Source organism: Callorhinus ursinus, unplaced genomic scaffold (genome assembly GCF_003265705.2).
Source record: "Callorhinus ursinus isolate GAN/ISIS: 27379988/994484 unplaced genomic scaffold, GSC_fseal_2.0 scaffold4, whole genome shotgun sequence".
Classification (NCBI taxonomy): Eukaryota; Metazoa; Chordata; class Mammalia; order Carnivora; family Otariidae; genus Callorhinus; species Callorhinus ursinus.
The window spans coordinates 153,231,649-153,244,428 of record NW_027397066.1 but is presented as its reverse complement, the minus strand read 5'-3'; the positions used below and the strand labels follow the sequence as shown (position 1 = coordinate 153,244,428).

Genomic DNA, 12,780 nt, shown 5'->3' with positions numbered 1-12,780 from the left:
AGAAAGAAAGAAAGAAAGAAAGAAAGAAAGAAAGAAAGAAAGAAAGAGAAAGAAAGGAAGGAAGAAAGAAAGAAAAAGAAAAGAAAAGAAAGAAGGAATGATAGGAAATTATTATTTTGCAACCTCCAAAATAATAATTGATTCAGGCAAAGTTCATCAAAAAATATTGGCTAAAACTTGTAGGGAGACAATCTCAAAGTTATCACCCACAGATTTCTTATTGATTAGAAAGTATAAATGTATCATTACCATGGAAAGACTTGGTGGTTACTATATTAACTAAGTAATCAAACTTAGTAACACCAGAAGTTTCCTCCTGATGTGATAAAATAAGGAGTGCACAACATCACCTAGATAACTGTTTTACCAAAAAAACATGTTTAATCTGAATCTAATCATGAAAAACACCAGTCAAATCCAGAATGAAGGACATTCTATATGACAACTGGCCAGAATGATTCAAGGCAATCAATATCAAGAAACACAAAAGAAGGCAGGATGACTGTTCTAGATTTTTAAATGATCAAAAATATGCAATATAAAAACTTTGATTGGATCCTTGATAAAAAAAATTATAGGGGCGCCTGGGTGGCTCAGTTGTTTAAGCATCTGACTCTCGATTTTGGCTCAGGTCATGAGCTCGGGGTCCTGGGATTGAGCCCCGCATTGGGCTCTGTGCTCAGTGGGGAGTCTGCTTCAGGATTCTCTCTCTCCCTCTGCCCCTCCCCTTGCTCTCTCTTTCTTCCTCTAAAATAAATAAATAAATAAATATTTTAAAAAATTATAAAGGAAAATGTGGGACTCTTGGGAAATTTTGCATATATACTTGACATTAAATGATGTTGTTGAATCATGGTTAATTTTCTTAGGTGCAATAAGGGTATAGTGATTCAAAAGACCATCTCTACCTTAGGAGATCATGCTGAAGGATTCAGGGGAGAAGTATCACAATATCTACAACTTACTTTAAAATGGTTCAGTAAGCCACAGACCTCTCCAGGCATACCACCCTGAATGTGCCTACTCACAAAGGTTTCAGCCAAAAAAACAGTGTGCATGTGTATGGGGAGAAAGAAAGCACGTGAACATGGAAAAATGTTAACAATTGATTAATTTGATGGAAGATTTATTATTCTGTTCTTTCAACTCTTCTATGGGTTTGAAATTTTTTTATAATAAACTTGAGAACAAATAATCTCTTGGGAATTTGCAATTGGGAGTTGGAAATGTTAAGCCATTCTAGATTGGTCACTCAAACCTAAAAATCTGAGTTCGTTTGTTTGTTTTAAGAAAAAAATTTTAAAGGACAAGTCAACCCAGAAACTGAGGGCAGCCACCTTCTACCACATGCTTGGAAAAGCAGAGAAAATGAGCCCAGATCAAAAGATGGAAGAAACAGATGCCCAGAATGATGCAGAAAAGAGAGAGGCCATGCAACCCCAAATGTAGAAGAGACAGAGAGCCTGAGAGAGTGGCTCCTTGTTTCTGAAGGTTTGGTTCTTGGTCCCAGTCCCCTAGAAAGCTAGCAGCATGCTTACCATTAGGCTATGGGAGATGTTCCTGTATCTGAAGTCCTTCTCTTTTTAAAAAAAAAAAATTTTTTAAGATTTTATTTATTCATTTGAGACACAGAGATACTGAGAGAGAGAGAGAGAGAAAGCATGAGCAGGGAGAGAGGCAGAGGGAGAGGGAGAAGCAGGCTCCTCGCTGAGCCAGGAGCCCGATGTGGGGCTGGATCCCAGGACCCTGGGATCATGACCTGAGCTGAAGGCAGACACTTAACGATCTGAGCCACCCAGGCCTTCTCTTTGTTAAAACCAATTTGAGTGAGTTTTTCTGTCATTTGCAACCAAGGTATGTGTGTGTATGTGATAGGGAGGATGCGGTAGAGTTTTATATTAATGGAACATATTTTTATTGTGGTAAAATATATATAACATGAATTTGACCACATACATAGCCTCCCCCACTATCAACATCCCCCACCAGAGCGGTACCTTTGGTACAATCAATAAACCTACTACACTGACACGTCATAATTATCTAAAGTCCACAGTTCACTTTAAGGTTCACTCTTGGTGTTGCATATTTTATGGGTTTAGACACGTAAATGCCATGCATCTGTTATTATAGTATCATACAGAGTATCTTCACTGTCCTAAAATCCTCCGTGCTCCACCTATCCATCCCTCCTCCTCCTTCCCAACCTCTAACAACCACTGACCTTTTCACTGTCCCCACAGTTTTGTCTTTTCCAGAATGTCTTGTAGTTGGACTCATAAAGTAAATAGCCTTTTCAGATTGGCTTCTTTCACTTAGTATTAGGTATTTAAGCTTCCTCCATGTCTTTTCATGGCTTGATAGCTCTTTTTATAAAGCTCTGAATAATATTCTATTGTCTGGATGTACCACAGTTTATTTATTCATTCACCTACTGAAGGGCATCTTGACTCTTCAGGTTTTGGCAATTATGAATAAAGCTGCTATAAACATCTGTGTGCAGGTTTCTGTGTGGACGTAAGTTTTCAGTTTCTTTGAATAAATACCAAAGAGCACAACTGCTACATCATAATGGTAAGAGTATGTTTAGTTTTGTAAGAAACCACCAACTTGTCTTCCCAAGTGGCTGTATCATTTTGTATTCCCGCCAGCAATGAATGAGAGTTCCTGTTGCTCCATGTCCTCACCAGCATTTGGTGGTGTCAGGGTTCTGGATTTTGACCATTCCAGTAAGTATGTAGTGGCATCTCATTGTTATTTTAATCTGCATTTCATTGATGACAGATGGTGTGGAGCATCTTTTCATGTGCCTGTTTGGCATCTATATATCTTCTTGGCAAGGTATCTTCTAAAATCTTTGGCTCATTTTTTAATCAGATTGTTTGTTTTCTTATGTTGAGTTTTAAGAGTTTTTCATATGTTATGGGTAATAGTCCTTTATCTGATGTGTCTTTTGCAAATATTTCCTTCCAGTCTGTTGCTTGTCTTCTCGTTCTGTTGAGATTGTCTTTTGCAGAAAAGAAGGTTTCAATTGTAATGAAGTCCAGTTTACCAATTCTTTTTTTCAAGGACTGTTCCTTTGGTACCCTAGCTAAAATGTCATCTCCATACTAAAGGTCATCTAAGTTTTCTCCTATGTTATTTTCTTGGAGTTTTATAGTTCTGTGTTTTACATTTAGGTCTACAATGGATTTTGAGTTAATTTTTGTAAAGGGTGTAAGGTCTATGTCTACATTTATCTTTTGTGTGCAGATGTCAAGTTGTTCCAGCACCATTTGTTGAAAAGACTATCTTTGTTCCATTGTATCACCTTTGCTTCTTTGTCAAAGATCAGTTGACTTATATCTATGTGGGTTTCCAGATGTATTTTTACTTTCGTTTTTATACTTTTTTTGGGTATAGTCTATTTTTTGAGCACACATTGCTTGTAGAGTCAGAAAAATGACAATGTTCATTTTGGGGGGAAATACCACTTTTTTAATTTTATTTATATATTTGACAGAGAGAGACACAGTGAGAGAGGGAACACAAGCAGGGGGAGTGGGAGAGGGAGAAGCAGGCTTCCCGCTGAGCAGGGAGCCGGATGCAGGGCTCCATCCCAGGACCCCGGGATCATGACCTGAGCCGAAGGCAGACGCTCAATGACTGAGCCACCCAGGCGCCCCGAAAATACCACTTTCTATTCCATAAGTTGTCTTTCCACCTCTGGAAATGATTGAGATCATTGTTTGTGTGATGAAACATTCATTTAGCAAATATTTCAGTATGAGAGAATACTGTGTTGCTTGCAAAGACTCTGGATAGATCTTGAAGGTCTTCTCACCTAACCTTAAGTGTTTTCTTCCTATTTTACTATGTAAACAATATTATAACAGCATGAAACAAAATTTTGAAAAGAAGGAATAATCACCATGTCAACGATTTCCTTCTTTCTTCTTTCCCACCAATCTGTATCCATGTCATTTACCCAGTTGTAATCATCTGGCCTTCCTTTGACTTCTCTCCTCTGAATCTTCTGTTCATTGAGTTAAAACCCTCTGCAATCTATGAATATTTGGCACATACACTGCTTTGCATTAATCCTACATGCCTTTTTCAAGCTTCAAGGGCTACAGTGCACTGTAGCCAGGATCCTATCTTATTCCCGTCTGTGTGCCCAGCCCTTAGCACAGTGCTTGGCACTGAGTCCATGTTTGTTGAATGAACGAATAAGACTATGCACAGTTATGTTGGCGGGGAGGGCATGGTCCATGTGTGTTTAGACCATGCACACACACGGAGCTATGGAATGCAAATAAGCATGTTTCCACCCCAACCCTGAGCCCTGACTCAGAGCTCTCTGGTGCCTTTTGTCTCCAAGCAGCAAGGAATCCAAGCAGAAAATTCACTATTAATGCTTCAATAAAACATTCAGGTCCTGGATGCAGCCCCATGGAGGCCACGTGGCAGCCTGGAATACAGATGTGCTACATCAGGGGGGCGTCCCATTCTCATTTAGTCTTATCTGTCATTAGGATAGGAGCCTGAACTCCTGGGGTCTAGGCCTGGATAACTCTTTCACATTGGTGGGCAACGCAACAAAAAAACCCGCAGAGCCAAGGTTTGGCAAGCACCAGTTAGCTTCTGAAAAAGTTCCTCTCCTGGCGGTCGGCTCTCAGTTTTGCTATTATGTGACACAAGAGGTTAATCACCTACCTTTCCCTCAGAGAAACAATTTCATTATCCTAAGGGGCCAAGTGGATTTGGATTTTTTTTTAGGCACTGTGCTCTTGTGATTCAACAAGATACATTTTGCAAGCAATTCTAATAGCACCAGCTCATGTGGGTGCTGGTAAAAGCTCTTTGATTTGTAATGGTGGTAGACAGAGCTGGAAGTACCAGTTTGTGTGTGTGTGTGTGTGTGTGTGTGTGTGTGTGTGTGTGTGCGCACGTGTGTATGTGTATGGCCAGCAGAGACCCAGGTGAGTAGAGGGCATGCAGGAGGAAGAAGTTTGCAACAAGGTTCTTAGGAAATGTCTTTTAATTGACGCAGAAAAATTGGACTTGGAGATCCATTATTTTATTTTACAAAGGACTAAAACAATTTTCTTTCTCAAAAAAAAAAAAATCTGTTTCATATTTTCCCCTTCCAGAACCACGAAATGGCTTTGGAAAGATAGTCGTCTTGCATGAACAACACAATTTCATGAAATAACATTCTACGATCCTTAAGCCAGCAACTGTTTGGAGAGAGAGAGGAAGAAGGGGCCCTTCTCCAGTAGGTACAGGCTCAGACTGGCTGTTAGGGCTCTGATGGTGGTGGTGGTAGTGAAGAGGGAGGTGAGTTGGTCTAGAAACTGGAAATATCAAGAGATTAGCAGATTTTCACGTGGCATTATTTGCTGAAGAAATCGGAAGCTTTCAGTGCAGTAGCTTGACTATTTGTCTACTTCTAGTGGGATTCTGAGGCTGCAGTCATCCACACAGAACCAGAGACAGATGAACACCTACAGAGATAGACACTCTCCTGCTTTCTCCAATCAGTACATATTTAGTGTCAGCCCTCGCTTCACACTCCCAAAAGACTGCCCTGAGCATATCACCCCTTGTGCAAAAATCTTCAATCTCTTCTGACAGCCAAGGTACCAATCACTGAGGCCACCATTCAAGGCCTCCTACTGTCCCACCTGGGCTGCATGTCCAGCCCTGTCTCCTACCACTCCCTTCTGCAAAGGCTTCTCTGCTCTAGTTCACCCCACCTGTCCCCCGTCTCTACCTATCCAGATACCAGCCATCTTTCAAGTCCCAGCTCAAATCTTCCCTGTTGGCCAAGCCTTTCATGCCATCCCAGCCAGAGGGGAGTCCATCACCCATAAATGTCCACGTATCTTTTGCTGACACTCTAACGGCCTTATACAGTTCACCCTTGAACAATACAGATTTGAATTGTACAGGTCCACTAATACAAGGGTCCACTTATATGTGGATTTTTTTTACAGTACAGTACCATAAATATATTTTTCTCTTCTTTATGATTTTCTTTAAAGTATTTCCTTTTTCTCCCAATGTTTATAGCAGCAATGTCCACAACAGCCAAACTATGGAAAGAGCCTAAATGTCCATCAACAGACGAATGGATAAAGAAGATGTGGTATGTACATACAATGGAATATTATGCAGCCATCAAAAAAATGAAATCCACTTGCAACGATATGGATGGAACTAGAGGGCATTATGCTAAGTGAAATAAGTCAATCAGAGAAAGACAATTATGATATGATCTCACTGATATGAGGAATTTGAGAAACAAGACAAAGGATCATAAGGGAAGGGAGGGAAAAATGAAACAAGATGAAACCAGAGAGGGAGACAAACCATAAGAGACTCTTAATCTCAGGAAACAAACTGAGGGTTGCTGGAGTGGAGGGGGGATGGGAGGATGGGGGGCTGGCTGATAGACATTGGGGAGGGTATGTGCTATGGTGAGCGCTGTGAATTGTGCAAGACTGATGAACCACAGACCTGTACCCCTGAAACAAATAATACATTATGTTAATAAAAATAATAATAATAATAATTAAAAGCCTGGGTGGATGAAAAAAAATTTTCCTTTTTCTATAGCCTACTCTATTGAAAAGAATACTGTATGTAATCCATATCACATGTAACATATGTGCTGTTTATGCTATCAGTAAGGCTTCTGGTCAACAGGAGGCCATCAGTAGTTTTGAGAGAGTTGAAAGTTACATGTGGATTTTCAATTCTACGAAGGGGGATGGCTGGCACCCCCTAGTCCCCACATTGTTCAAGGGTCAACTGTACATCCTTTTTAGTTCTTGCAGCTCATCTTCCAAGCTAGACTGCAAGCTCTTTGGGTGCTGGGATTTTTATTATATTTCATTCAGTCTCTTGCCTATTAATATGTTCCTTGTGTGTATCAACAAATAACTGGTGCTCTGGTTGAGCTCAGAGTCCTTGGCACTGTGCTCAATCAGAGAGAAATAGGAGAGAATATAAATTGCTTCCTTCGGGTGGTTTACAGTCCTCCTGGACAGGCAAGATGTGAACCGCCACCCCCACCCCCACAGAGAATAGGGAGGGGGAGGGATACACACTATGAAACACAAACTGCAAATCTGAATATAAGCAACTGTCCAGAAAAGTGCTATGGAAGTTCAAGAAAGGAAAAGGCCAATTTTTAATTAGTTATAAGAGCTACTGGGGGTACCTGGGTGGCTCAGTCAGTTGAGCATCCAGCTTCCGACTCTTGATTTTGGCTCAGGTCATGATTTCAGGGTCCGGGGATTGAGCCCGGAGTTGGAAGAGTCGGGCTCCGCACTCAGTGGGGAGTCTGTCTGAGGATTCTCCCTCTGCACCCCCCCGCTCTCGCTCTTTCTCTCTCTCTTTTTCTCTCTCAAATAAACTTCTTTTTAAAAGAGGTAGTTGTACTTGAGATGGTCCTGAGGGATAATCATTATATTTTGTATTGGTGAGGTAACTTAGAGTTTTCAAAGCCCCTTCATTTACATTAACTGTATAAATTTCACAGCAACGTTGTTAAGTATTACTATGCCCATTTTATTTTATTTTTTTTATAATTTTTATTTATTTGACAGAGAGAGAGGGAACACAAGCAGGGGGAGTGGGAGAGGGAGAAGCAGGCTTCCCACAGAACAGGGAGCCCGATGCGGGGCTCGATCCCAGAACCCTGGGATCATGACCTAAGCCGAAGGCAGACGCTTAACGACTGAGCCACCCAGGTGCCCCTACTATGCCCATTTTAAAGAGTAAGAGTACAAGGTCTTGGAAGCAGGCGTGACTTGGCCAAAGTCATAATGGCAGAAAAGGGACTAAGCTGGGACTCAAACCCAGGTCTTTAGAGTCCAAAGGGCTGTGCAGTGCCCCTCCACTATCTTCCAACCCTATCACTCTTTGCCTTTAAATTAGAATTTTAGAGCAAGTGATTGAAGCAAAATGAAAATGCCATTTAGAAAATATTAGGGGGAGACGAACCATGAGAAGCTATGGACTCTGAGAAACAAACTGAGGGTTTTAGAGGGGAGGGGGGTGGGGGGATGGGTTAGCCCAGTAGAAAATATTATGCAAGCTGCTGTATATAGGATAGATTGAAGAGAGAGGGAGAGCTGGGGCTCTGACAAATGGCAGTAAAGAGGAAATGATTATACTCGATAACACCCTGAACACAAAGGATAGAGAAAGAGCAAGAAGGAAGACCACTCAGGTTATAACATTAGGTGGCTGTGAGAATGTTATTGCTGACCCTGGAAACCCGGGCAGGGGCTAGTTAATGGAGATATGATAATATCCTTAGGGGCACCGAGGTGACATCTGAGTACCAACCTCCTGAAAGTACTAGAAATATGGTGCCCAAAGCTCAAGGGGAGATTTGGGTTGGAGGGGGATCTAAGAGTTCCCCCACGAAGTGGAGCTGTGGAAGGAAATGAGCTCACATATGAAGCTTGTGCCTAATCAATCCAACAGAGAAACAAGCTGGAGAGGGTTGTGTCCACAATGTAGAACACTCACTTATTTATGGGGAGTTAGTGGAACGCAAGACTATTGGAGTCACCCCTGGCATTCAGATACTGACCCCACAGAGAAGAACTGCACCATCCTACAAACTTCTCAGGAACCATGATCCAAAGTGTTTGAAGTGGCTAGATGCCTTCTTACTCTCAGTGTGGCATGTCTGAATTTGCTCTGCTCTTCACATCCCAACTGTTAGGATACACCCTCCAGCAGTGCAGAGACTCTTGAGACCTAGCCATAAAAACTGCCTGGGTGTTCCAGGCACACTGTGACGTGGCAAAGCAGGATGGACATTGTCAGCTTGGTGTCTGGGGATACCAGTGCCTGGACCTGGGGGCTAGAGGATGCTCACTAGTCACCCACCAACCCATAGTGATCTTTAGTTCCCTTTCTGGGTTTTTGTCCCCATTATCTGATGGGCACAGTATCATTTTCCCCCTGTGATAGGCTGAATCAGGCTCTCCCCACCAAGAAAAAAACATTTGTATGTTGAAGTCCTAACCCCCAGTACTTCAGAATGTGGCTGTATTTGGAGATCGGGTCTTTCCAGAGGTGATTAAGGTTAAATAAAGTCACTAGGACGGGCCCTAATCCAATAGGGCTGGTGTCCTTATAAGAAGAGGACAGTAGAACACAGACACACACAGAGGGAAGACCGTGAAGGACACAGGGAGGAAACGGCCACCTGCAAGCTGAGAGAGGGCTTGGGAGGAACCAACCCCGCTGACACCTTGATTTTAGATTTCCAGCTTCCAGAACCATGAAAAAATAAGTGTCTGTTACTGAAGCCCCTTCCCCACCCCCACCCCCAGTCCGTGGCACTTTGCTATGGCAGCCTGAGCAGACTGCTATCCCCCAATCCTCATACTCAGCCTTATTGAAGCCCTGCTTTCACTTTTCTGCCCACTCAGATCCTGTTAGTGATCCTCAGCATCTTAATTAACATTTCATTCAAAAAAGAAGATAAACCTCATGGCATCTTTCCCTCCTCACTTGACCTTCTCTTTAACCTCCAGTCTAATCTACAATTCGTACCTTATTGTGTGCTTTCTAATTCCTCAGTTGTCTGGACCACGATAGTATGCACTGTCCAGGCCACCATGCATTAGTATATGTCTTGTCCCCCAGGACAGCTCTTGACGGCAAGGACACCTACCTCCAGGTCCTTCTCTTATTCTCACCTCACCGAACACAGCATTCAGCTGGGTACTCTGAATACTTCACATACTGGTACTTCACAACCTATGCTTGGAAGGTATAATTGGTTGTTTGCCCTGAAATTATATTCGACTAACTCTTCATTTAAAACTTATCTCTTACTGATCACTAAAATTCAACTTTCCCTCAATAGCTCAAAAGCCCATTCATGATTGGAAGCAAAGTTGTAGAGAAATATGAGTGCCTCTTTATTTTAAAAATCCGTTTGTCCAGGGGCACCTGGATGATGCAGTCGGTTAAGCATCCAACTCTTGGTTTTGTCTCAGTCGTGATCTCAGGGTCGTGAGATTGAGCCCTGAGTCGGGCTCCGTGCTCAGCAAAGAGTCTGCTTAAGTTTCTCTCCCCCTCTCCCTCTGCTCCTCCCACCCCTCTCTCAAATAAATAAATTTTAAAAGTCCATTTGTCCATAGCAACATTTTTCTAGATGTGTCTCCTAAGGGAAAAGAAACAGAAGCAAAAATAAACAAACAAACAAAAAAACCCCACCAAAATACAAAGCTTTTGCACAACAAAGAAAATCATCAACAAATGAAAAGGCAACCTATTGAATGGGAGAAGATAGTTGCAAATGATATATCCAATAAGGGGTTAGTATCCAAAGTATATGAAGAACTTATACAACTCAACACCAAAAAATAATAATAATAATCCAGTTAAAAATAGAGAACCTGGGGGTGCCTGGGTGGCTCAGTCTTTGGGCGTCTGCCTTCGGCTCAGGTCATGATCCCGGGGTCCTGGGATTGAGCCCCGCATCAGGCTCTCTGCTTGGCAGGAAGCTTGCTTCTCCCTCTCCCACTCCCCCTGCTTGTGTTCCTTCTCTCGCTGTCTCTTTCTCTGTGTCAAAATAAATAAATAAAATCTTTTTAAAAAAATAGAGAACCTGAACAGACAGTTTTCCAAAGAAGACTGATGGCCAACAGACACATGAAAAGATGCTCAATATCACTAATCATCAGGGAAATGCATTCAAAACCACAATGAGATACCACCTTACACTTAACAGAACGACTAGAATCAAAAAGATGAGAAATAACAAGGTTGGTGAGGATGTGTAGAAAAAAGGAACCCACATTGGTGGGAATGCAAACTGGTACAGCCACTGTGGAGAAAATTAAAAATAGAATTACCCTATGATTCAGTAATTTCACTGAGTATTTACCCAAAGAAAACAAAAACACTAATTCTCAAATATATATGCACCCTATGTTTATTGCAGCATTATTTACCATAGTCAAGATATGGAAGCAAGCCAAGTGTCCATCATAGATGAATGGTTAAAGAAGATGTGGGATTTATATACACTGGAATATTACTCAGCCACAAAAAAGAATGAGATCTTGCCATTTGCAACAACATGAGTGGACCTAGAGGGTATTATGCTAAGTGAAATAAGCCAGACGGAGAAAGACAAATACCCTATGATTTCACTTATAGGTGGAATCTTAAAAAAACAAATGAATAAACTAACAAAAAGCAGAAACAGACCTATAAATACAGGGAACAAACTGGCGGTTGCCGGGGGCGGGGGGGGGGGATGGGCAAATAGGTGAAGGGAAGTGGGAGGTATAGGCTTCCAGTTACAGAATGAATAAGTCTCGGGGATGAAAGGTACAGCCTGGGAATATAGTCAATGGTGTTGTAATAGACAGACGCTAGCTACATTGTGAGCCCAGCATAAGGTACAGAGTTGTCCAATCACTGCGTTGGACACGTGAAACTAATGTAACATTGTGTGTCAACTTTAATTAAAAAAAAGAAAAAGAAAAATGTAGACTTAATACTTTAAATTTCTGTGTACCAATGGGGACACTGTTTTTCTCTTTAAAAAAAAACAAATAAATAAAAGTCTGTTTGTCCAGATTGGAGGTGTTTTAAAATGTGAAGAGGGAAATAAGAAGCAGCTTTTCCAGCTGGGACCCTGCTCCCGTGGTTACTAAGGAGACCAGTTGGCTGTAGGTGCTGTAATTAATCAGTAAATTCTTTTTTTTTTTCAGCCAACGAATTTTATTAACAGCAAACTGCTCATTCAAAAGTGATCATGGAACTCAAAATACAGAGCAAGAAGGATGAAAAACATCTCATTGGCCAATAGATTGTTTTAATTCTCTATATGAAACAAACTTTTCATTTTTAGGAAAGGTTAAGTGTAACTTCAGTAGACATCAATACAGAAAGATTTTGTTCCATGGACTAGTTTCTTTAGTCAAATGCTTCTAGCTGTCTCCACCAGGATAGATGCATTTACAGAACTGGCTGTGCTTGAGCCTTCTTTGCAAGCAGCTTTAGATCTGCAGTGCACTTGGCAATTGTCTCCTTTTCCTGCTGTGCAGAGATGCTCTGCACCACATGCTTCTCCACCCAGTTTATCATGTGCTCTTGTTCCTTTCGGCGCATCATGTTCTGCACAGAGATGTGATAGTCCAGGCGATTCTTCACCTCCTTGTATACTCTGTGCAGCCGTTCCCGGTAAGTAAGTTCCAGTGCCATAGCAATGTTATTCCTCTGGACATCAAAAGGGTAATGGCGCTTGTGAACCAGGGCCTGCTGTGACTTCTCCATATCAATTGCATCCTGGATTTGTTTGATGGAAGCCTGCTTCACCTCTTCTAGTTGGGCAATTTTTTGCTCATTGAGTTTATCAGCAAATTCTCCAATAGAGGCACCATATTTTTTAACTACATAGATAAGCAACCTTATTGTTGATATGGCAGAGAAGGTCTCTGCAGTAATCACATATATTTCTTTGGACAGAAAATATAGGATAAGTCCAGTTCCAAGCACATAGGGTCCTGTTACGCCAGTTTTGGGATAAAGGAACTGGAAGAATTCTTCGGGGATCAGCCCCAAACGAACTTTTCCTCCATGTTCAGGAAGAGGTGGTACAGGGGCAAGACTTGGCTGCCCTGTGTGGAAGATCCTTGTTGCCTGCAATACCCCTGGACCAAGGAGAGCTGCTTTCTTCAGACAGGGGGCCGCTGCAGCGGCCGCAGAAAAAACCACCCGGGACAGCATGGTCAACCAGGGTCCGGACAG

At 41.9% G+C, this 12,780-nt stretch overlaps 1 pseudogene; it reads right to left on the bottom strand.

Moving 5' to 3' along the window:
* Positions 1-11,825: 11,825 nt before the first annotated feature.
* On the bottom strand, positions 11,826-12,780 carry LOC112825689 (ATP synthase peripheral stalk subunit b, mitochondrial pseudogene; annotated as a pseudogene).